Genomic DNA, 27781 nt, shown 5'->3' with positions numbered 1-27781 from the left:
CCACGGAACCACGGCGCTGCTGAGCTCAGACTATCCTTTATGTTACCTGTCTTGCACGAGGACTACTCAGTTTGTATATTTTGTTTATTTTTTTCATAGTTCCACACAATTTCTTCCTGTTTTCTCGATTGATCTGTGTTCAGTTTTTCAAGGCATATCCACAGTGCCAACTTATAACTAAATCTGAGGGGGCTGCGATGGGGAAGTTCCCTTGTAAGGATTGTCGAATGAATCTTACAATGCCAGTATCACTACAAGCTGACTTGCATGGAGTTTTATAAATATGTTGACGGGAAAGAAGACTGCAAAAGGTGATATCTTCCTAAAGATAAGGTGTACCAACTGCATCTGCCACAACAACTTTCATATAGTTTTGTTTAAATAAAGAGTGATTATAGTAAATAAATTTTTACCTCTTTCTACACCACTATCTCTGAGTGTTCAGACGAGGTCCCAGCTCGGTATGGCAACGCTAAGTGAAAGGTGTTCTGTGCAATCATATGAGTGGCACAAGCAATGAGTGAGGGGAAAAATACTTGTTGGGCCCTTTTGTCTAACAAAAACGGAAATAAGTATAACAGGATGATGCTGTGGATGTAATATACCGACGTCAAAGTACTACTTATGAACATCACATGTGGCATCACAATACACATGGCTGACCGCACTTCGGAGCAAGCGTCAGCGTGGTGAACGGAGCGCACTATACGACCATGGACGATCCATGCTGCCCGCATCTCGTGGTCGTGCGGTAGCGTTCTCGCTTCCCACGCCCGGGTTCCCGGGTTCGATTCCCGACGGGGTCAGGGATTTTCTCTGCCTCGTGATGGCTGGGTGTTGTGTGATGTCCTTAGGTTAGTTAGGTTTAAGTAGTTCTAAGTTCTAGGGGACTGATGACCATAGATGTTAAGTCCCATAGTGCTCAGAGCCACGATCCATGCTGTATCACGTGGCAGCTTGGCTGTTCTAGCGGTCAACACCGCACCCTCGACATTACTGCCCGTACGAGTGCCTGGACCTCGCAGAACAAGTTCCTATATAGAAAAAAAACGCTTCATTTCAACCGGGCGATCGCTGTTTATTATTTCAAGATCATCAGTTTCAGGCACTGTCGACCATTTTCAGACAAACCTTAAACAGCTGATTTTGAAATAATAAAAAGTAATTTTTTAGATATAAGGTTCTGTCTTTACTGACAAGTATATCCACTTTCGAAAACAATAACTCCTATGTTTCATGTGACAACTATTTTTTGTCAAAAGTAGAACATCATTCTCGCATCATATAGACATACATCAGATGTGAAGTGGAACGATCCAAGTTTCTCCTCAAAGACTAACAGACGTAGAAAGTTTGTGCTTTGGGGTCTTCTACGCAAGTTGACAGATACAGCACGTAAAAAAATTAAGAAAGGAAGTATGTATTTTGCACACGCTCAGGCACACAGGAGGTATTATCAGAACAGCTGTATGGTTTAAATAATGCGTTGTCTACGTTTTTAGACATAGGTGGAAGCATAACCGGACAAAGACACTATTAGCTAATTATCTCGACATCGACTCTTCGTTCCTTCTGATTAAGGTTATGCTGAGATTATTGAAAAGTATCATCGACTGTCTAATCGTGACGTCATTCAGGTCTGTTCAACATCTTACAAATTTTCTGGAAACGGTACTGCACTTAAACATGTCAGCAGCCACGGAGGTGCTACCAAACGAGATGGGGCAGTAGTTAAAAACGTTCAGCTGCCATTTAGAAGAAGCTCGGTTCAAAATCGTGTTGTCCACCCACGTTTCGCTTTTGACGTTATTTACTTAAACCATTTGGGACTGTGCCTATGAAAATACTATGGCGGATTTTCTGCCTTTTCCCCGTCCCTCCCGTGCTTGTGCTGAATTCTAGTGACACCGTCGCCAATGAGACGTCAAACAGTAAATTTTATTCTTTCCTCCCTCATGGCGGTGGCGTAATCTGGTATGACGTGTTACACAGCGCGAGAATGATGGTACTTTTATTATTCACGATAAAAGTGCGTGCAGAATTAGGATTTACAAGTTTATATGCATTTACAGGTTTATACAAGTTTTAATATTTGCTACAGTCTTTTATAGTTTCCGTTATCTTCGCGCACGTTATAACGTGTTAATTTTTCATCCTCGTCCGCATATCAAACGTTCACATACTTCAGCCAGTTCGTGAAATTTGCTGTTGGTACATATTTACCAATGAAATTGGTGTACTGCTAGTCTTGTTGGTACATGTCCTCCCTCATTCTCTGATCGAGCCCTCATCCAGCTTGTGTGTGCGTTGTACAACTCTAGATCATTCTGGAAACATTCCCCAGGCTGTGGATAAGCTATGTCTTCGTAATATCTCTTCTTCCAGGAATGCTAGTCTTCAAGTTTCGCAGGAGAGCTTCTACGAAGTTTGGAAGGTGGGAGATGAGATACTGGCGGAAGTAAGGCTTTGAGGACTGGTGCCTGGGAAGCCTAGTCGGTAGAGCGCTTGCTCGTGACAGGCAAAGATTCCGCATTCGAGTCTCGATCCGGCATACAGTTTTAATCTGCCAGGAATTTTTAACTCTGGATCACTCTCCTTTTTCCAGCCCATTATGTTAATCAATTCCTGACATGGTTCTGTGGAAGGTGGCCAGTGTTGCAATCCGAAGACCTTTATTTAATATGTCTGTATCACGAATTCAAATGGTAGTGTTGTCCTCTATAACTTAGTTTCGGTTTATACTTCGCTTAACGCATTGGCTTTAACATAAAGAGAGAAAAGAAACACTATCACTACTTCAGTAAATCTAGAGGGCACAAAATAAAACTTCTTATGGCCTACTCGTGTCGCTTCATACATCTATACTACACAGTTCGACAATTTGCCGCATTAGGATAATTAACTTATTTTGCTGAAGGGTGTCAAAGTGTGACAGTGTGGAATGGTATCGTGCACTATGCTACTACGGCTAGTATTTTTAGCCTCAGAAGTGGTGGGACGGTGGATTCCATGGACACTTTTGATATCAAATTGATATGTAAATTAATTAAATTGATAAATTAATTACGTCCCTCACCCCAGATGACGTCATGGCTTTTCCCCAACCGACACATGTGTCCCCATCCTCTCCTCCTCCCCTACCAACCCTTCGCCTCCCCCTACCGCACCAACCCTATTGGCACGAATTTCGAATTTTGGTGAGAATTTCGAATTTTGACGGGAAATTTAAAAAACTGGTGGAATTTTCTAAATGGTGGGAATTTCTTTGTCCCATGGCATTGCTGACATCCCACTCCATCCACCACCCAGCAATTGGGGGGACGTTCAAAATGGCAGGTGCTCTTTCCAGGACTCGAATCCTGGTCCTTCTGGGCGGCAAACCCAAGTGCACCCACCTACAGAGGGAAACAGTCCAGGTGCAGGAGAGAAACGTGAATTTGCCGTACTTTAGTTATTCTGGGTAGGACACTGAAGTAAATATCGGTCCTAATCACATAATCAATCATAAATATCGGCCCTATTTACACATCTATATGTACAGCGCTATACAAGGAGTACCTAAAATCGCAACAAAACTCAAAAATTGACGGCTTCATACAACTGGTGTTATCCTGCTTGGAAAAAAAATCAAAATACTACTCGAAATTAGTAGCAGATGTACTCAAAATACACTCTACATAGGATGATCCCTTCACCCACAAGCTGGTGGGGAAAAGGCTGGAGTGGAAGGTACTGTCTCTACTTTTTGGCACAATCATTTTACACTGCTGTGTAACCTGTACACTGTATGAAGGGATAGGGCAGCAAACCACCAGTGAAGTGTAGGAAGGCAAATAAACGCTGCCACAGCTATTGGAAAATGCTTCACTGTTCTAATTACACATCGAAACTGCCGTGAAAAAAACAGCATTTGTAAACAATGGGTCATGATGCAACACATGTACTGGGGATTGTGAACAATCGTTGTAATAGCACAGCTGGCACAAAAACCGACCCAAAAAGATTGCACCAGGACAGAGTGCCGCACGGTTTTAGCCGAGCGGTCTTAGGCGCTGCAGTCATGGTCTGTGCGGCTGGTCCCGGCTGAGGTTCGAGTCCTCCCTCGAGCATGGGTGTGTGTGTTTGTCCTTAGGATAATTTAGGTTAAGTAGTGTGTACGCTTGGGGACTGATGACCTTAGCAGTTCAGTCCCATAAGATTTCACACACGTTTGAACATGCAGATGGCATGTGTTCTCCTCGATATGCGGTCATGGACTAACCAGCTTAGAGACCGTCTTACCTCTTCTCCTACCACCCATCATCCTTCCATTTCCTTACTGTAGGTAGGGATACAAATCTGTTCTCTACTGTCACTGATGGTCCACAAAGAGATCCATCTGCTGGCAGTGATAAACCGTCTCTGGTCAGCAGAAGTCAGTCACAGATAGACAAGAGATCAAGAACAGGATGCTTCCTGCAAGTCAAACGAACTTCTCGGAAAGACTGGGCCCCGTCCCACCACCTGGAACAACAACGGTATTCTGGAGAACTCTCCAGAACGCTTTTTTCTAACGTCCGCTGGTTGGGAAAAAGTCAGCTGCCACCACCTCTGCTGGTCAATGACTCTGCTCCCACATACAGCAGGTTCTGCGGCCAGCCATAGCTGGAGGCTCTGCCTCACTGGTCGAGCAGGCGGCCTGGGCAGTCAGCGCTGTAGATGCCAACAAAAGCTACACCTACACAATAGGCCATGACGCCATCGGGCCACAGATCAAAGTGAGATAAATGACAGCAATCCTAACCGTGTGTTGTTTGACTAAAAGAGTAGCTGCGGCAGAGCTCCCCCTGACGCGACTGATTGCTTCCGCTGAGCGCACTATTCTGCAAGGAACAAATCACTGTAACAGTTGTGTTTAATGGCAACGCACCTCTTATAAGGGAGCATCTATTTAAAAAAAAACACAGTTGGGACAACAATGAAAAACAGTCTTCTTTCCATAAAAATAGACGTAGTCTACTATCTTTTAGGTTTATGAGCAAAATCGATGTAGTTTCAAAGCATTTCTCGTGTTCAAATTATAAATTATCTTGCATGAGGGAAATACATTCCTTTTAGATGACTGAATTATCAATACAGAACGGCATCTAGACAGTCATTCTCTTACATTCAACTGCAGGATACAGTTTACACCCCTCTCTCTCCCAACACGTCTCCCGTTATTTTGTGACACCCAATGACATGACAGAAAAAAAAAAAACGACAGGACTGCCGCTGATTACAGATGACAAACTGCAGAGGTCGGAGCTCTTTAATGATACATCTGACAGACTCATTAACTTATCTCAAATTTCCTATACATGTCCACCCTGCGTAAAATAAGAAAAACTTTCAGTATCTTGCTGCGAAAGCTACCGATCTCTGCAGAATGCCCTTGTTATTTCTAAACATTCATTGGAGTAAAGAAAAAGCGAGAATTTAAACTCTGAAGAAAAAAAAAACAATGTTCAGCGATTTCTTTCAGTTTTATGGACAAAATTACGAGGCGTGTTTTTTTAAATAAGTACCGTTTTGAAATTTAAAAAAAAGACGTGCTAAGATATCTCAGTAATTTTATTTTTACATGCAAGCCTGTACCTTAATCTACTTTTCTACATAATTTCCGTCAATATTGAGGCACTTGTCATAACATTGTGCCAGTTTTTGAGTACGCTCCTTATAGAAGTCTGCCGCCTGACTTGTTAACCACTGCATCACCACTGTTTTGACTTCGTTATCGTTTTGAAGACGCTAACCGCCCAGGTGTTTCTCCAAGTGCAGGAACAGATGGTAGTCACTGGGCGCAAGATCTCGTCTGTACGGAGGATGATCTAGAGTTTCCCATCAAAAAGATGTGATGAGATCTTTGGTCTGATTCCCCACATGCGGACGGGCATTGTCTTGCAGCAAAACGATGTCCTTGCTCAACTTCCATGGACTGTTGCTTTGATTCTGGTGTGACGTAGGCCACCCATGTTTCATCGCCCGTAACAATTTGGCTTAAGAAATCTCACCGTCGTTGTGGTACCGCTCAAGGAAAGTCAATGCACTGTCTAAACATTTGGTTTTGTGCACATCCGTCAACATTTTCGGTACCCAACGTCCACAATTTTCGGTAATTCAAGTGCTCGGTCACAATGCCATACAAAACACTACGAGAAACATTAGGAAAGTCATCCCACAAGGAGGAAATCGTAAAGCGTCTGTTTTCTCTCACCTTATTGTCGTCCACTTCCTACACCAAACTTTCATTAACGACCGCAGGACGCCCACTCCGTTGTTCATTATGCACATTTGTGCGGCCATCTTTAAATGCTCTCACTCACTTTCTTACCATTACATCACTCATAATGCTTTCTCCGTAAACTGCACAGATATCACGATGAATATTGATCGCTTTTTGGCCTTTAGCACTAAGAAATCTTATAACAGCCCATACTTCACAGTCGGCGGGACTCACGATTATCGGAGGCCTCTTAAACATTCAGTACACAACGTAAACAAGGAAGAATTAGATTGTAATGGCGTCAGTGCGTAGATTAAGGTACAGGCTTTCATGTAAAAATAAAATTATTGAGATATCTTAGCACGTCTTTTTTTAATCTCAAAACGCTACTTACTTAAAAAACACGCTTCATATATGTTTTGAGAGCATCCCCGGCATGCAAATCAGAGTTTGTAAATAAATTGTCAAGTACGTGGGCATTACAAACATTTCAGATATATGAAATAACATTAGAGAATACAGAATTTCATGCCATTTGTTCACATATCCGAAAAAACACAATTATTTTACAGTTGCCAGCAACAAGCTATAATTCAAGAGGACATTGTTGTTTTTGTAAACTATGGTAAGTTCTGTTTCACCAGTGAAATTGTGGATAGTGTTGGCGTTTAAGAAACAGAAAAAAACGAATTTTGAGATCATTCCTTCTAATAGAACGTCCTAACGTACTCTAATATCCAGCCCTATAAGATTCACCCAATACACTGAAAACAAATACTATATGCGTGCTGACCTCTGATATTTTGGCTCCATAACTCGCCACTAGGGGCCTGTGTGTAAAGTTTCTGTCGGCTGTACTTAGAAGAAGACCACGTCCAGTAGATCATCATTTGCAATAGCATCAGATTCTAGTGTTGTAGTTTTGTAAGGAATTTGGTCATCACACAACAGCCTGTTTCGTGCAATCTACTCACATGTCGGCCAGAACACTATCATTTCTTGGTTCCACAATGAAATATAATTCAGGTGGTGATTACTTTGTAATTAGAGGTTATGAAGTATGAAATAACCCAGGACATGTGTTAATACATATCTTTAAACACACGAATGTGGTGATAACAATACAAACAGACATGATTCCATAGGAATAGATACAGTCGATTTCTATTAGTTAAATGAGCAAAATCGGTGTAGTTTCAGAGCATTCAGTGTGTACAAATTATAAATTGTCATGCACGAGGGCATTAATTCATTTCAGATGGAGAAATACTGATACAGATCATCATCTATACAGTCATTCCTCATCGTTATTTTGTAACATCCAGAGTAGGTTACAAAACTCTATGGACTGCCTGCTTCCAAACTTTAACCAGGGATGCCACTCATTGTAATAGAATCTCCTGTTGTCACCATATAAGAGTATGCCACGTCTCTTATTCTGATATATCAAAAAACAAATACCGTTTGCGTGCTGACATCAGCCATGTTACATATACATGTACTGATCCATTGGAGCAGGTGGCCAATGACTAAAACCCACTTGCACAGAGCTGTGTAAGGCATTGTCGCCTGTAATGGTGGAAGACCATATCCCAGAAACTATCAACCACAAGAGATGGTTCCTGTGTTGTTCGTTCATATGCAGTTTGATACATTGTTGTTCTGCTTTAACACATCCAAGCAGCGTATGACTACAGATTTGTTTCTCTACCATGACTCCAAGATCTATGTCAGGTGCTAAACCGACATCAACACATCTCGTCCATTGGCCCTCACAGAAAGCTGGACATCACATGGTGTAAACTATGCATCTCATAACACAAAGGATGATAGAAATAAAACACAGAGGTAATGTTTCTTATTGACAAAAATGTGGAAGACATCACAACATATGGAAATTGGAAGAGTCTGCAGCATTGTGGAGCATTTCCAAACAGCTGACCAAAGGCGATGATGACCTGTGCATTTAATCTCATCTTCCACAGTGACGGGGTTGTAGATGTCTCAGTGTTCCGTTTTGAAGAGTCCAAAGAGCATTGTTTCCTCATTTTGCAGTCATGTAAGTGATCACTCTTCTGATTTTGAGCATCACCGGAAGGTGCTGTTCACAATACATGCAGGGTAGTAGAAATAAAAAGAGGTACTGTTATCTTATTGGTCAAAAACAAATGTGGCTGGTATCACAGCATATGGTAATAGGATGAGTCTACAGCATTGAGGAAAGTCTCCAAACAGCAATCTGAAGGTGATGACCTGTACATTTAATCCCATGTTCCACAGTCACATGCAGCAGATGTTCAGTGTTCTGCCAAGGCTCTCTCCATATCAACCAAGAGGTGTCAGTCAATCGTTATGTGGTATTCAACAATGACCATTGGACAGGTGCATGGAAAAGATACCATTGATATGGGATAATGTACTGTAACATGTACTGCAGTTGATAGTGAAATCAATTTTAGTAATTTTAACAGTTGTTCCGTAATTTCAACATCAGCCAATGACACAGCAAAATGCTTTCCATCTCCTGGATCATGGCCAAACCACCACTCCACTACTTTGCGAGTACCATTTACTACACTGCGGTTGCAGATAGATGACAGTGCAATACGTTAATTCGGTCATATACACCAAAATATACCAGAAAGTGTCCTATACTGATGCAGTTAGGTTATCTACATATTTCTACTATATCGATTATAGAGCAGAATTTACCATTACGACTGGCTATCATTCCCTATACAGACGGGAGTCACAGAATATTCTCACATTCATAGGACTAAGTCCGAGATTGAAAGATTTCCCCAAATTGTTCTTGACCAATCCTTCCTTCAACATGGTCGCAGATTTAATCTGCAACTGACCAGAAGCAGGAGGGTACTGTACCCACTAAATTCCATGTCTCGTGAAGGAACAGAGCGACGTGAGTGCATAACTGCAGTTCAGCGAAAGACTTTTCCGCACCAATCTTACTCACGGCACCCATCCAAGAGCAGAAGATCTCTCCCGATGTGTGCATGTCAAGGAAGTTAGCACCCCTTATCGGTGTATAATAGACATGAGAGTGTTGTGGTGATATAACAGACAGTTAGGAAGAAACATGTGGTTTTTGCATGATGGAGCTCCAGACGGATGGAGTTTGAAACATTTTACGTAAATCAACTGTGCTATCAATTCTGGAGTATTATTCCATTGTCTGTAGTCAGTACCAAGAAGGTATCGCCAAGAGAGAAATGATTGTAGAGCACAAACACATGCACTTCTAAGGCTACATGGTTCTGCATCTAAAAACGCTTTATTGTTAATGCCATATGGATTCCATAGCATTAGTCGTGTGGTACTCAACGCTCTTGAAGTTCCAGTGCAGGACATACAGGTCCAACATCTGACATACAACCACCTTGCAAGTTTTCTACCCCAATTACTACGACAACAAACTTTAAGATGATAAAACTACTTACTTCTACACCATTCTGGCATTCTAGGAAGTGAACAAGTTGTTCCTCACTATGAAGGTATCGTCGGTATATATCTACCACATTAACTGCTTATAAAATAACTACAATAAAGTCGGGAGACTGCTGTTCTGTCTCTCAGGAAATTGACGGATTTTGTATATCTTTTTGAGACTGAAACGTACATACTCTCAATCACATTTTCCGCATCAGTCATGCTTATTATTATTATTAGTAATAGTAGTAGTAGTAGCGGCTTTGTCGGCTGTCGTCATGTATCACTAGGAAATAGAGCGAGGAAAAACGACATGAATATTTTCGATGGTTGATACATTCAACTTACGCCCACTTTCTGCTGTATAAAAATGCACTCGAAGAAACAGTCCCTTCTTACGAAGGAGTAAGCCCCATGCTCATTAGCCAGAGGAGATGTAATAGTCTTATTGCTGTTTGCAGTAGCATCGCCACGGTCTTGGCAGCCTTCCTCTTGCAGACAGAAGTCATGGTCTGATGTTAGGTAGTTTTGTTCATATGTAGGATACTACAGCAACTTCGTCCTACCCCATGTCTTTAGAATACACCATCCTTACACTATTGAGGCAGATATATGTCGCATCAGTCAACCCTCCCTAAAAAAAAAAAAAAAAAAAAAAAAAAAAAAATGTTCAAATGTGTGTGAAATCTAATGGGACTTAACTCCCTAAGCTTACACACTACTTAACCTAAATTATCCTAAGGACAAACACACACAACCATGCCCGAGGGAGGACTCGAACCTCCGCTGGTACCAGCCGCACAGTCCATGACTGTAGCGCCCTAGACCGTTCGGCTAATCCCGCGCGGCAACTCTCCCTCATAAAACGCTAGGGAATGGCTTCAGTCTGTCAAACACATTGCTTCTTCTCCTTAATAGTTACGGAATGATATTAGTTGTGACAAACCAACTGTAATTCAGTAATATCTACACTTCTAGACATTAAAATTGCTACACCACGAAGATGATGTGCTACAGACGCGAAATTTAACCGACAGGGAGAAGATGCTGTGATATGCAAATGATTAGCTTTTCAGAGCATTCACACAATGTTGGCGCCGGTGGCGACACATAAAACCTCCTGACACGAGGAAAGTTTCCAACCGATTTCTCATACACAAATAGCAGCTGACCGGCGTTGCCTGGTGAAACGTTGTTGTGATGCCTCATGTAGGGAGCAAAACCGCGTACCATAACGTTTCCGACTCTGATAAAGGTCGGATTGTAGCCTATTGCGATAGAGGTTTATCGTATCGCGACATTGCTGCTCGCGTTGGTCAAGGTCCAATGACTGTTAGAAGAATATGGAATCGGTGGGTTCAGGAGGGTAATACTGAACGTAGTGCTGGATCCCAACGGCCTCGTATCACTAGCAGTCGAAATGACAGGCATCTTATCCGCATGGCTGTAACGGATCGTGCAGCCATGTCTCGATCCCTGAGTCAACAGATGGGGACGTTTGCAAGACAACAACCATCTGCACGAACAGTTCGACGACGTTTGCAGCAGCGTGGACTATCAGTTCGGAGACCACGGCTGCGGTTACCCTTGACGCTGCATCACAGACAGGAGCGCGTGCGATGGTGTACACAACGACGAACCAGGGTGCACGAATGGATACAGAAAATGTTCCACTGCTGCCCTGCCAGCACATTCTCCAGATCTCTCACCAATGGAAAATGTCTGGTCAATGGTAACCGAGAAACTTACTCGTCAAAATACGCCAGTCAATACTCTTGATGAATTGTGGTATCGTGTTGAAGCTGCATGGGCAGCTGTACCTGTACACGCCATCTAAGCTCGGTCTGACTCAATGCCCAGGCGCACCAAGGCCGTTATTACGGCCAGAGGTGGTTGTTCTGGGTACTGATTTCTCAGGATCTATGCACCCAGATTGCGTGAAAATGTAATCACATGTCAGTTCTAGTTTAATATATTTGTCCAATGAATACCCGTTAATCATCTGCATTTCTTCTTGGTGTAGCAGTTTTAATGGCCAGTAGTGTATATTCGACTGCATGTGTGAAAACACTGTCCTAGACTGGGATACATTTGTTTTGCCTGCTTTAATATAGCGCTTCTGTGTAATACTTATATTGCCTTTGTTAAAGTATGTGTTACGAAAACCCACGTGGTTTACAGGGGGAGGGGGAGGGGCCAAAATTGAATGCAGACAGAGCATAATTTTTAAGCTTTCCTCGGTCTTGAGTGTCTGGGTATCCCCAACCCATCTCAGTTCCCCACACTTCACAGTATTTTTCTCTAATTTTGTGTATTCTCAGTCAATTTTCGTGATTTTGTAAGGTTTTCGTGATATTTCCCATCAATTTGTCGTAATTATTCGGGTTTTCCTCGATTTTTACCAATTTTATGTCATTGTTCATAATCGTTTCAATAAATTTCCGTATGTATCTGGTTATATTGCTGACATACCCAGGCGTTATTTGATTTCATACGAGGATATGGGCGTGTCTTAGACACCGCCTATTGAAAAATCTTAAAGATTCACCTCTTCCCGATGATATACATGCTTGCATTTTAGATAGGAAGATCATGAAAAGCATAGTAACACTCGCTTCGTACTTGGATGAGGCCCAACAAATGGTGCAGATTGTAAACTCGAAGTCTGGAAACAATTCCTTGTACTGCTATGATACATCAGAGAGCTTGGTAGCAGACTCGTGTAGTGATGCACTCGATGCAAACTCATGCAAACTCAAAGCCTGGAAGCAGTTCTACATGTTCATTTGACTTCCGATATGTTGCGTGGGACTTGCGACAAGGAGTTGGCATGCGTACAGAGTTGTTTTCTATTTCTGCTCGTATGTTTTTCCCATAAGTATATGCTCTTACTGCTTACCAGATGAGCTTCGGTACTTCTGTTTATACCATTCAACTCTGATACGTTTCCACAGCCCTGTCAGGACAGCTTCAAACTGTAGATTTATGTTTTTCTTTTTTATTCCTTTTTTCTTACCCTAGTAATAAGTAATTCATTATTTGATAGTGTGTTGACTATACTTAGCATCCTGGACCGTAAGAGTTTCCCATCACTCTACCTACCTAGTGTGTCTCCCCCGGAGCATAATTTATAGACGAATAGTTACCAAGTTATACATTCAAACCGCAAGCGTCCACCTCTGACAGGTTTACGCACATACACATAGAGACTATGCATGCATATTACCAATCGCGAATACTCGATTTCAACCACTGGAACGCTATTTTCGACAGTGGTACAGCCGTGCAAAAAGGGAAAAGCTGGTCACAAAAGTGTTCTGTAGGGCATTTAAGCACATTTAAATTTCTCCTGAAAAAGAGCATAACACCCTCAAAGGGAGTTATATTACCAGTATTTCGTAGCAAGGTTGTCTAGATTCTCCACTAATAACAACATACCAAGGCATCCTGATGCGCCTATCACACCTCCTTTTCTACTCTCTAATATCTGTTTCAAACTATACCGATTTTGCTCATAAAACTAAAAGAAAATAGACTGCTCCTATATTCCTGGAAACAAAACTTTTTTTTAATTGTTGTTACATCTTAGCTTTTTTAAATAGATGCTTGCTTATAAGAGGTGCGGTGACGTTAAATACAACTGTTACAGTGATTTGTTTTTCGCAGAACATTGGGCGTCAGCCGCGCGGTTCGAGGCGCCATGTCACGGATTGCGTGGCTCCTCCCGCCGGGGTTCGAGTCCTCCCTCAAGCATGGGTGTGTATCAAGCATAAGTTAGTTTAAGTAGTATGTAAGTAGTGTGTAAGTTTAGGGACCGATGACCTCAGCAGTTTGGTCCCTTAGGAATTCTACATCTACATCCATACTCCGCAAGTCACCTGACGGTGTGTGGCGGAGAATACCTTGAGTACCTCTATCGGTTCTCCCTTCTATTCCAGTCTCGTATTGTTCTTGGAAAGAAAGATTGTCGGTATGCCTCTGTGTGGGTTCTAATCTCTCTGATTTTATCCTCATGGTCTCTTCGCGAGATATACGTAGGAGGGAGCAACATATTGCTTGACTCCTCGGTGGAGGTATGTTCTCGGAACTTCAACAAAAGCCCGTACCGATCTACTGAGCGTCTCTCTTACAGAGTCTCCCACTGGAGTTTATCTATCATCCCCGTAACGCTTTCGCGATTACTAAATGATCCTGTAACGAAGCGCGCTGCTCTCCGTTGGATCTTATCTATCTCTTCTATCAACCCTATCTGGTACGGACCCCACACCGGTGAGCAGTATTAAAGCAGTGGGCGAACAAGTGTACTGTAACCTACTTCCTTTGTTTTCGGACTGCATTTCCTTAGGATTCTTCCAATGAATCTCAGTCTGGCATCTGCTTTAGCGACGATTAAATTTATACGGTCATTCCACTTTAAATCACTCCTAATGCCTACTCCCAGATAATTTATGGAATTAACTGCTTCCAGTTACTGACCTGCTATATTGTAGCTAAATGATAAAGGATCTTTCTTTCTGCGTATTCGCAGCACATTACACTTGTCTACATTGAGATTCAATTGCCATTCGCTGCACCATGCATCAATTCGTTGCAGATCCTCTTGCATTTCAGTACAATTTTCCATTGTTACTACCTCTCGATATACACTGCTGGCCATTAAAATTGCTACACCACGAAGATGATGTGCTACAGACTCGAAATTTAACCGACAGGAAGAAGATGCTGTGATATGCAAATGATTAGCTTTTCAGGGCATTCACACAAGGTTGGCGCCAGTGGCGACACCTACAACCTGCTGACATGAGGAAAGTTTCCAACCGATTTCTCATACACAAACAGCAGTTGACCGGCGTTGCCTGATGAAACGTTGTTGTGATGCCTCGTGTAAGGAGGAAAACTGCGTACCATAACGTTTCCGACTTTGATAAAGGCCGGATTGTAGCCTATTGCGATTGCGGTTTATCGTATCGCGACATTGCTGCTCGCGTTGGTCAAGATCCAATGACTGTTAGCAGAATATGGAATCGGTGGGTTCAGGAGGGTAATACGGAACGCCGTGCTGGATCCCAATGGCCTCGTACCACTAACAGTCGAGATGACAGGCACCTTATCCGCATGGCTGTAACGGATAGTGCAGCCATGTCTCGATCCCTGAGTCAACAGAAGGGGACGTTTGCAAGACAACAACCATCTGCTCGAACAGTTCGACGACGTTTGCAGCAGCATGTACTATCTGCTCGGAGACCACGGCTGCGGTTACCCTTGACGCTGCATCACAGACAGGAGCGCGTGTGATGGTGTACACAACGACGAACCAGGGTGCACGAATGGATACAGAAAATGTTCCACTGCTGCCCTGGCCAGCACATTCCCCAGATCTCTCACCTACTGAAAACGTCTGGTCAATGGTGGCTGAGCAACTGGCTCGTCACAATTTCCCAGTCACTACTCTTGATGAACTATGATATTGTGTTGAAGCTGCATGGGCAGCTGTACCTGTACACGCCATCCAAGCTTTGTTTGACACAATGCCCAGGCGCATCAAGGCCGTTATTACGGCCAGCGGTGGTTGTTCTGGGTACTGATTTCTCAGGAGCTGTGCACCCAAACTGCATGTATATGTAATGACATGTCAGTTCTAGTATAATATATTTGTCCAATGAATACCCGTTTATCAGCTGCATTTTTTTTTTTTTTTTTTTTTTTGGTGTAGCAATTTTAATGGCCAATAGTGTACGACAGCGTCATCCGCAAAAAGCCTCAGTGAACTTCCGATGGCATCCACAAGGTCATTTATATATATATTGTGAACAGCAACGGTCCTACGACACTCCCCTGCGGCACACCTGAAATCTCTCTTACACATTCGAGCATTTGAGTGGGCGTCAGTGTAAGCAATCGATCGCGGCAGAGGGAGTGGTGCGATAGCTGTGGCCTGCTGGCGACACAGCATATTGTGTCTGCGTAGCTTTTGTTGTCACCGAGAGTACTGTCCACCCAGTCACCTCTCTTCACTACCTAGCAGAAATTGATCTTCGTCATACTGAAAGAACCATTTATGTATTCTCTCGATGAGAATTAGAAGAACCATATATTTTCCCCTAAATCGGTATGGCTGGGCGGATATTTGAGCTTCCAACCCGCAGAACTTCACGCGCACACAGTTGCCGATCAAACGTTACTGAAATCCGTCATAGCGGTCGGTGGTACCTGACATCTGTATCAGTCCCGTATTTCACGGACTACAAGAAGCAATTTTTTCTTTGAAAGATTGCCTGCAAAACTCAGGTGCATCTTATACTCGAAATTACTACAAAAATGTCCAGTGTTTGATTTACAATTCCCGCTAGTCTTAAAAATGGCCATATATCCGATGTCACGGCCTCTGCGGCTGGCGCGCCTATTCTTCCTGGCAGATAGGTTAATTACATCGTCAATAGGACAATAAATGTCAGGGTGAGTGTTCAACAGAGCTAAGCCATTAAGTAGATGGTCCTTCATTGTCGACCTCACCCATGTCTTTGTACGCCGCAATGTTGAAAAACTTCTTTCTACTGTAGCGATAGAGGCAGGTAGACAAGCAAATATTTTGTACAGCGTTTGCAAAGTAGGATTGTCAGCTGTAGGACAAACAGACAACACTTGCATAACAGAATCACGATCATTAACGGCGTTTATGCTCGTTTGCTTGTATTAAAGAATCTCTCCCATTAGCCTCTTTTTAATTACAAAGAGTGATTCTTCTTCAGAGAACGGTAGTTGAGTTAAGCACTGATTCAATTATGTGCCAGATCATTACCGTCATGTTTCAGTAGTTGTGAGGGCAATAGTATGTTCAATTTTTAAATGATAAATATTTTCTTCAGTAAAACGTTCTCTCATGTGAGTCGTAACATGGTAACATGGTCCAGTGTTGGAATAAAAACAGATCTTTTCCGCTATGTAATAGCATCATTATTATGATCGCAGTTTCCATGTTTCTTTGTCTGCCTGGAAGACGAGGAACACTCATCCCGCGACGTTTCTCGAACAAATGCCAGACATATCGAGATCACTAGAATGGCCGCGACTTTTCTCGTTGGTATGTGTTAGCTATCTACGTGCCAGACAGAAATGTATAAAATACGGTGACGTGGACGCGCGTGCTACGTAGGAAAGTGCAACTTCTCGATAACTCGATTTAGTCGAGTCGACTGTCGAAGGAAACGAACTTATAGCGTGCGGGCTGACTGGCGCGGGGGTGGCGGGGTTGGCAATGCAGGCGGCCCCGCAAGAGCCACTGTGCCACGGGAAACCTACTTCTACCTGGCAACATTGGATTCAGCCGATAGCAGCAGGGCACCAATGCAATGAAGATGAGTTGCGGGGATTCACAAGCTTCCTAACACTGTCTCCCTCTTGCCCAACAATCATAAATCCATAATACTGTCTAGCCTATGATGAGTCATTTTGGTCTACGATGTCAGTGAACTTGAACTAAAAGTTATTTGAGTTGTTGGCAACAGGACAATGTTTTTGCTAGTAGCTAGTTTCGCAATGGAAAAAATAAAAGGTATTCATATGATACGGGATATAAATTGAAAGTAATAGCACCTGCAAAAGAATGTGGAAACAGAGCAGCTTAGAGGCATTTCGGCCCGTCGCCAACAGAAAAAAACCGTTCGTGATTGGCGGACTAGTAAAGAAAAACTGAAAAAAATGAGGAATACTAAATGCAAAATAGAGGACTGAGTGCAATATGGCTAAAACTAGAAGATATTGTATTGAAATGGATTCATGGACACCGTCAAAACGGAATTGGAATTAATATAAAAATGATTCAAATACACGCTCGTAAGCTAGCGCTACAGAGGAATTTGACAGACTTTAAGGGTGGAGTTGGTTGGTACTACATGTTTATGAGGCGTCATGGACTTAGCATACGAACCAAAAGCAAAATATCTCAGTAAGTGGCACAAGAGTATGGAGAGAAAATATTATCTTACCATTGATTTTTATTCTACATCGAAAGAAAACCAGTGTGGAACTAAGCAAAATAGCGAATATGGACGAGACTCCTCGGGCATTTGATATGCCGCGTAACAGAAGTGTTGCCATGAAAGGTGCTAAAACGGTAACTATAAAAAAAGTGGGCATGCAAAAATGCACTGCATCGTTGTCTTTGTATGTTGTGCCAAAAGCGCAAAACAGTTCCAAAACCTTCTGAAATACCGCAAGGTAATGTTATTCAAGCACATGACAAGGGTTGTATGGACGAGGTTGGTACGAAATTATGGATTAACAGAGTGTGGGAGGGAAGGAAAGGTGCTTTATTGAAGAGAAGTTCTCTTCTTGTGCTAGATCAGTTTAGCAGTCATTTGAAAAATTCTGTGAAAGAGAAACTGAGACAGAGAAATACAGAGAATGCTGTTATTACAGGGAGAATTACTTCACAATTGTAACCTCTTGATGTCTCGATAAATAAACCATTTAAATTGAATAAAAGAGAGGAATGTAACAAACAGATGATGGATGAAATCCAATATGAATTCACTCCGAAGGGAGCTTTAACACGACCTACAATCAAACAAGTGTCAGTTGATAAAACAATCGTGGTATAGAGTGAGAGAAACTACTGTTAATTCTTTCAAGAAGTGCGGCAGAAGTAACGCTCTCGATAGTAGTGAAGACCATCTTATATATGAAGAGGACAATGATGACGATGGAAAGGAAGAAGAGAAAGAGGAAGAAGAAGAAGAAGAAACTTCAGATGACGATTTTTAGCGATTTTAAAGGTCAGTTCGGTTTTATAAACTAAGATTTTTTGGTCTGGCTTTGCAACCCTATAATAAAAACGTTATTTGAAAAATGCTTAAAAATAAGGTGTGCCTTATAGTCCGTAGCGTCTTATAGTCCGTAAAATACGATAATTTGCGTCAGACAATTCAAGAGATGCTTTTGAAAGAATTTTATTGATTTGTATTGCGGTAAGTCAGAATTTTATTCTAAAGGAGTACGTTCATCGTTGAGTTTCTTACTTTATGTTGAAAAGAAAACTTGCACTAAAAAAGAAATTCATATCGTAAGTTCTTCACCTTATGGGATTTGACTCTTCTACCTGTAATGTTCCCTGTTGCAGAGGTCCAGTGTAGAAGTATTTTTTCCGCATTCACATTTTGCAAGGCGTTTGGCTGGCCGATGTGACCGAGCAGTTAAAGGCGCTTCAGTCTGGAACCGTGCAACCGCAATGGTCGCAGGTTCGAATCCTGCCTCGGGCATGGATGTGTGTGATGTCTTTAGGTTAGTTAGGTTTAAGTAGTTCTAAGTTATAGGGGACTGATGACCTCACATGTCCAGTCCCATAGTGCTCAGAGCCATTTGAACCATTTTTTTGGAAGGCGTTTGTCACCATTTCATAGAGGAGATCTGCACAGGGATTGATCAGTTATCTCAAAAAATGTAATTTTTCAGTGTCATCAAAAGTAGTACATAATCCAGTTTAAAGCTGAGTTGACTATAAGGGGCATAATTACAGAAACCAGTACCTGTATGTTAGAAGTATTGACCCTGGCTGTTGAGACACTTATCCCACTGTGACACAAGGCGGTGAATAGCTGTCTCAAAGGATTCTCAGGGCTGCCATGTTAACCAGTTCCGCATGTACAGCTCTGCGTTGTCGTCCACACGAGTGCGGGAAAGGTTATGTTGACGTTCTTCTTTGACCAAGATGACCCCCTTCTGATTCACTTCCTGCAGCACGGGACAATATTGAATGCCCAGCGTTACTCGCAAACCTCGACCACCCTTCACCAAGCGATCAAATCAAAACGACCAGACAACCTTATTCGTGAGGTCATTCTGCTCCACGACAATGGAAAGCCTCATACGGCCAATTCAGTCGCGGCACTCCTGCAGAAATTCAAATGGGAGGTTCTCGGCCACCCTCCATACAGTCCGAACCTCTCTCCCTGTGATTAGGCCATTTGTGGTCCCCTTAAAAAGGCTTTGAGGGGCAAACGATTCACCTCGGCCGACAACGTCCAGCTGTACGTGCGGAACTGATTAACAACGGAGCCCCAGGAATTTAATGAGACCGCCATTCATTGCCTCGTGTCACAGTGGGACAAGTGTCTCAACAGCCAGGGTCAATACTTGTAACATACAGGTTCTGTTTTCTGTAATTATGCCTACGGCTCGTTTCTTTTTGAACGCCCCTTATATTAATAGACAGCGAATGTTTCAAAAATATGAAGAGGCGTTTAAAAAACCACTGCCAGTCATAAATTTTGTTCAGTACTTAAATTATTTAATTTTCACCATGTTTCGAGGTGACACGCCACCATCAGTTTACAGTGACAGTAGAGAAACATTTACCAAAAGTACAAATAGATACTAAAGTCTTTTGTATAGTCTTGATGTGCGCTGTAGTCGTCCTGTGAATAGAGAGAAGGCTAACCTAATAAGGGGCGATTTCTCTTTGTATTTTGATTTGCTGTTCATACCAAAAATTTTAAACAGTCACTCATTTTCTTCTTGTGAATTTGTTGTCTTCTTACGATGTGTTCAGGTATCTCCGTTTCTATGGCTCTTTTGAACTTGTTAGCCATTGTTCACAAACTTCTGAAGATAATTTGAAAAATTATATCACAAGTACTTATCAGCGAAAAACAAGATGGCGGTTCTGCGCGGCACTGTTGAGTTGTTTGTGATATCGTGTTTCTAATTACCCTTAGGAGCGTGGGAACAATGGCCAACAAGTTCGAAAAAATCAAAGAAATGGAGGTACCTGAACACATCAATAGAAGACAGCCACTTCTCAAGAACAAAGTGAGTGATTATTTAAAACCGTTCATTTGGGCAGCAGACAAACACACAAAGAGATATTGCTGCTCATTAGGTTATCCTTCCCTCTTCACAAGGCGACCACAGTACATGTAAAGACTATAAAAAAAACTTTAATATTTATTTGTACTTGTTCAAATTTTCAAATGTGGGTGAATTCCTAAGGGACCAAACTGCTAAGGTCATCGGTCCCTAGACTTACACACTACTTAAACTACCTTAAAATAACTTAGACCTATGCAAAGAACAACACACACACCCATGCCCGAGGGAGGACTCGAACCTTCTGCGGGAGGGGTGTTTGTACTTGTGTTAAACTTTTTTTTTTTACTGCCACTATAGCCTGATAATTTGGTGTAACCTCGAAACATGTTACTAATTAAACAATGTAAGTAGTCAACAAATTTTTTGGCCGGTAACAGTTTTCGGAAAACCTTTTATGGGTACATAATTACTGTTATTGGCGGTACTTCTATGTTTCAAGTGTCACGTAGTATCCTCTGATATTGTAGAAAGATTCAAACAGATGGCGAGCGTCACCAGACTTTATATTTAGTTTTTAAACAGGGTGAGCATTAATAAAACTTACAAACTACAGGGGCACATTCCTGACAGGAAATGGAAGAATAAAGGTCCTATGAACATGTCTCCGGACATGCATCGCTGACAAATGAAAGTTCCTCTGACCATGTGCTGTATGTTCCTTGTGTGTTGCAGCCACGGGCGGCTTCAGATAACAAAAGAAAGAATTCACATAAGAATAATATCATTGCGATATAAACATATCGATGTGTCAAAGTAACTCTACATTAATGAAATCAGATCTGCATGTTGTCTCAGAAATATGTTAACTACTTTACAGAAACACAGTGGAATATTGCTGGTATCGAGAGGTTGAGTTGAGGTGCAGTAATGGTTACGTAATTCAAGTACCATTACAAAAGGAGATAATATCAAGCATGACAATGGAAAAGTAAGCTTTCCAGAAAAAGAAACACTTATTTTGCAGCAAATTGGGGTTGGAGTAAAGCAATTAGTTAAATAGTTAATGTGTAGTTTTCGTCGGTACGGTTGTGAAAGCTGGACACTGAAGAAGCGAGGAAGAGACAAAATTGAAGCAGTCGAGATGTGGGTTTGGAGAAGAATGGAAAAAATAAAACGTGTGGATAACGTCAACACGAAAGTAGTAGGAAAAGTGAAGGAACAAAGAACTCTCCTAAACCCGGTTATGAAAAGGAAAGCAAACTGGGTGGAACATTCACTGCGATGAAGAGAATTCTAACAGCAGCTATCGAAAGTACAACGAAAGGATAGAAGAAAATAGGAAAGAGAGGAATAAAGGTGCTGAATCAAGTGAAAAGAGAAAGATACCAGACAAGAAACAGTTGGTGTGGAATAGGAACAGATGGAGACAGTAATGTTGTCAGGATTTTATCAAAAGGCAGGTGATGATGACACTAATTCATTTCCACAGGTTTGGCACTTTCCACCTTTTTACTGATAATTGTCCAATTAGAAATGCTAAATTCATTTCCTAACGCCGTCTGAAGTATTTGGCTGTACAACTCCGCTGCGTAGGTAGGTACAAATTACCTCTTTATCTACAAGCTACAAGCTAACGTCAGTTTCGATACAGCAGCTCCAGTTACAACTCGAAACTATAATTTTTGCTAAGTTCATTCCTTATAGGTCGTGGTAAGCAGCGTGTACATAAGGCTATTATGCCTCTTTAAAATAGATTATTGTTGATTTTAGTTGAATAGTTGTTTTTACATTGTGAAAAAATCATCAGTTAGAAAAGAAGAAATTTCTCTAATGGTTGCCAAATTGGTCTTGTCTGAAAATTCGCTTCAAGAACTTTGCTGGGAAGACAGTTCTGAAGTCATTTCACGTCTACTCTTGCAGCACGAGTTCACAGAGTCTGCGCTACAGCCCGTTTTTTTCATCTCCGAACGATCATCGGCAATTGCCGTGTGGAATTCATAATATGGTTTCTGCGAACTGGTGAAACGCGAGAGTACGTGATTAAACGCGAAGAAGTGCTGGGTAGCCCGGACCTGACGAAAACAAGGTCAGTGTGTCGGAGTCGGGCGCGAGCTGGCACCACACTGAGGCTACAGTCACGCCACGCACCGGTTCCTCACCCGTGTCTGGCAATGATACACGCCGCCTGCTCTCCTTCCCTCACACCACTCCCTGCAAGCCTATTCCGTCTCACTTTGCTGCGCCTGTTCCGTCCCAGTCTGCTGAATCACGTTGCTACTGTTCTGAGGCTCGCTGCGCTGGAAACATAGCGACATTTTCCACGCGTTCAGATACATGGGCACATTATCCGATGTTCATTGTACTTTCCGAACTGCTACAAGTTAAAATTTCGTTACCTAGAACTCGCGTCACAATGAGAGGAAAGACTTAGAAACTGTAATTTAGCGTTTGAGCTTTTTAACTGTTATTGGTAAAATCAAGGAGTTACGACATTCCTCTCCTTGTCGAAGAAGGAAAAGAACGAAGTCGGAATGCCTCGTTCCCAAATTTTTGAGAAGGTGATGCATTTTAACATAGTATCACACCTTAACAAGGATAATATACTCAGCAAATCACAGTTTGTATATCAGAAGGGTTTGTTCTACCGGGAATCCCATTTACATGTTCCCCCACCAGATTTTACAGGCATTTAAGAATAAAATAGCGCCGGTTCGTACTCTCTGCAATCTATCTAAGGCATTTGACTGTGTGAATCACAGTATTCTCCGTCCGCTCCCGGTAGCTGAATGGTCGGCACGGTACCTCAGCGTGTTAAAAAAAAAAAAATGGCTCAGAGCACTATGGGACTTAGCATCTATGGTCATCAGTCCCCTAGAACTTAGAACTACTTAAACCTAGCCGAAGGACATCACACAACACACAGTCAACACGAGGCAGACAAAATCCCTGACCCCGCCGGCAATGGAACCCGGGAACCCTGGCGTGGGAAGCGAGAACGCTACCGCACGACCACGAGCTGCGGTCTCAGCGTGTTCGGTCAGAGTGCTTAGTTACCCTCTGTAATATAAAAGATTGAGTAAACGGATGAACGAATAACCTGACCGAGTGTCATCGGACGTCCACCACGCACAAATTCAACGAACAATATATTGAACCAAAATGAGCTAAAAAAATAGCCAGCGCAACAGAATGTCAATCCCAAAGGCCCGGGTTTGATTCCCGGCTGGGTCGGAGATTTTCTCCGCTCAGGGACTGGGTGTTGGGTTGTCCTAATCATCATCATTTCAGAGCCACCGACGCGCAAGTCGCCGAAGTGGCGTCAAATCGAAAGACTTGCATACGGCGAACAGTCTACCCCACGGGAGGCCCTAGTCTCACGGCATTTATGTCACACAGTATTCTCCTAGATAAATTGAAGTTTTATGGGGTTAATGGTATAATGGTATAATCAATGGATACTATCACATCTAACCAAAGGAATGCGGAAAGCTGTGCTTAGTAATTTATCGAGTATACTCTGGGGACATAATTACGACTGGAGAGAAATCACATGTGGAGTTCTCCAAAGCTTGGTCTTAGATCCACCATTGTTCCTCATATATGTAAACGATGCTCCTTCTAATATACCCGAAGCACAATTAGTTTTTTCACAGATGACACTAATATTGCAATAAATCAAAGCATACATGCAGAAACAGAAGAAATGGTAAACAAGGTTCTTAAAAGTATCATTGACAGATTTTCTGCGAATGGTCTCATCTTCAATTTTAAAAGACACAACATATTCATTTCTGCGCATTTAAGGATACCACACCAACGACAAGTGTAACACACTCTGAGGAAATAATAAGTTTGGTGGAGACTTCAAAATTCTTAGATGCCCATATTGATGAGAATTTAAATTGGAAAAAGCACATTTTGGAACTCCTAAAACAACTTAGTTCAGCAACATTTGCACTTGAAATCACTGCAGATCTTGGGGAGAGACAATAAGCTGACATTTTTGTAAATTTTCATTCTATAATGTCATATGGAATAAGGTTGTGGCGTAACCCACCTTTAAGAAAGAAGGTCTCCATTGCGCAAAAACGAGTTGTAAGTATAGTAGCCGCTCGGAGTGGCCGCGCAGTTTGAGGCGCCATGTCACGGATCGTGCGGCCCCTCCTGCCGGAGCTTCGAGTCCTCCCCGGGCATCGGTGTGTGTGTTGTTGTTAGCATAAGTTAGTTTAAGTAGTGTGTAAGTCTAGAGACCGATGACCTCAGCAGTTTGGTCGCTTAGGAATTCACATACATTTGAACATTTAAGTATAATATGTGGTGCTCACCCACGGTCATGTTGTAGACATCTCTTTAAGGATACAGGGTACTTTTCCAGTTCAATATTATTTAAAAATCAACACATATTTCTTTCAGGCACTGTTTATAATGTGTATCTTTTACAGATTTTTTTATATCAGATAATGCAGCACGCTTTCTAAGCAAATCAGAAGTATTTTGAATAGTTTTGAACCTGCTTAGTTTTATTAAAAGAAATTACAAAGAAATTGATGCAATTTTTTTCCAAAATGCTTCCTCAATTTGAAGTGCCACTTAATCTAACATTATACATTTGAAGTAGACCTAATTTTTACCAGATATGACATGATGGCTGAGGTACTAGACCTATTTAATTCCACCTATTGTATATATTACAAGGATAAAAAATACCTTATCTTACATTTTAGTTTTTATAATTTTTTTCCTAGTAAAAATGTTATTTTTCTATAATTTAGTTGATTCTGCAACAAAGCTTAGGTCTACTACATAAGTATGGACTATTGCAAGTTACAGAAAAAAATCGAGCAATGCTTTATAAACTTTAGGAAATATTTGTACCTGAATTCTGAAAAATACAACTTGCAGGAAATTGCGAATGAAGATACGAGTCCAATTAAACTGTACCTCAGAACATTCCTGAAGTATAGTCTTCATACCACAGCATTTCTTCATCTTCAAGCATCCTCTTGGCACTTCTTTTAGCACTTCTCGCTTCTTTGGTGACTTGAAGAGCGAGTCCTTCAGCTTCATGCACCCATTGTCTGTCACAGGAAAGCAATTAATCTTCCATATTAGAGCCACATTTTATGCCTAGATTTCTCAGGACTTCCAACCTTCCTCATTGAAACATATTATTGCATCTAGTACATCAACTGTTAATGTATTTAATCCTACAAAAACATTATTGGGAAATCTTTCCCATATGCAATGGTTGAAACTTTCATTTGTATTCTGAGTGTCCCCATGAAGACATTTACTAAGCAAAACAGGATCACTCAGGGCTCTAAAAATTGGTTTTGTTTCATTCATAACAGGCTCAGGAAGAGAATGCTTTGGTAACCACACCAAGAATTTGCTCCTTTAGAACAAAGTCCGTGAACAGGGTGGTCATCTGCAGACAACTTATGAAAGTAGGTGGCCCAGACAGCTTTTCTCATTGCTGTAACATTATTCAGAGGTGCAGTTCGTCTAATGGCCAGTCCATAATAATTCTGAGGAAGGTCTATTTCAGTTTCTGTCAATCTGCCTCGGCCACACAGGGATTTTCATCAGATAGCAACTTCCTTTCATTTCTCATCGTAGCTTCCTCAATGTAGCACCCATCGTCTTTTGCACATGTCCACAACACTCCAGTTTTGTTACCAATTTATCACCACAAACAATGAACTCATTAATTTTGTTGAAACAGCTAGAGTTTCCATCGCCTAAGTACTTCATACATCTAACGTTCCAAACAGGCGCCGACCTCTGAAATACTTTTAGAGCTCCATTACACTCCATACCTCCACTGCAACCATCATAATTCTTAGAACACTCATGTTCAATATGTCCTTCAGTGTTACCATGGCACGTGTGGCAGTACTTACATAAGCACCCAACATCAACAACTTTTCCATTCTCCAGAGAAGTAGCATTTACAACACCTTTCAAGGAACGATGTCCTCGGCGTTGCCATGTCCCTGATTCCACTAATATTTACGGTTTCTTGTACTGCACGTTTCATAGATGCTTTAGACACAACCGTCAAGGCACATTAAAGTATTTTTATGTACTTGCTGAATCTACTGGGAGGAGGAGGAGGAAGGTCCAGCAAATCACAAAACGTTTGAGCAGCCTTTTTTCCTTTTACTATTGCACGCATTGCATAAACTAACTTCAAATTCACATCATATGAATTATGCACAATGTTCGAAGTCATTTTAGAGGTAGATTTATTGCAGGATCTACACATAACAACTAATTTTGACGCTAAGCCCTTCCTGCTACTTTGTTGTTCAGTTATTTCCAGACAGCCTACACCATCACATTGTTTACATTTCGCCACTTCCTTTATCAAGGAAGATACCATGCCCACATCAACAACAAAAAAAATCCGGTACAAAGTGCGTCATTGTTAGCAAAAAAAATTGAATTACCAGGAGGTGTGCCATGTGGGAGTTTCTACCCTGAAGAACTGATACATAGGTTACTTCAAACAGTGTGGCTTGCTTTGTTTGTGAACTGGCTACCACGGAATTTCCTTTTATGAATTTCTTGATGTTGGCATAATTTGTGTTTGTTGCACACTAAAGGATATGTACTTCCACAAATATATGTAGCACTTGAACAACAAACGTTCAGTAACACGTGAACAAACTGCTTCAGCGAAACAAAAGTAAATACTAGCAAAGATAATCGTTTACAGGCACTAGAAACCTGCACTGTTACCAACATATACAAAGTATCATACGTATAATCGCTGGAAACAGAAAGTTCACAGTTCTTTTCGAAATAACAGAAATAAAGGGAGCATGGTGGCATGAATTACCGTAACTTCAAAACTTGGTGTATATAGGTGATTTTTCATTTGAAACCCTATAATGTATATATCAGTGTGATCAGGAAAGACTACAGAATTTAATGAATTCATAAAAAATTCGATTTTTCCACAATTTATAAGCACCCTGTATCCTTACGAAGTTGGGCATTCTGACTACTGCTTCATAGTATATGTATTCCCTCATGAAGTCTGTTGCAAATAATCCACTACGATTCAAAAGGAACAACGATGTTCATAATTAGAATACCAGAAGGAAAACTGACATTCATTATTCCACATTAAGGTTGTCTTTAGCACAAAAGTTTTCACAATGCTGCAACAAATTTTTTTATTAGTTACCGAGTAGTATAAAATGTCTGACAGAGAGCAAAGTAAAATATGAAAACAAACTGAGTAATTTTCTTTTTGATGAGTGCTTTTGTTCCGTA

Source organism: Schistocerca gregaria, chromosome X (genome assembly GCF_023897955.1).
Source record: "Schistocerca gregaria isolate iqSchGreg1 chromosome X, iqSchGreg1.2, whole genome shotgun sequence".
Lineage (NCBI taxonomy): Eukaryota > Metazoa > Arthropoda > Insecta > Orthoptera > Acrididae > Schistocerca > Schistocerca gregaria.
This window is presented reverse-complemented; position numbering follows the sequence as displayed.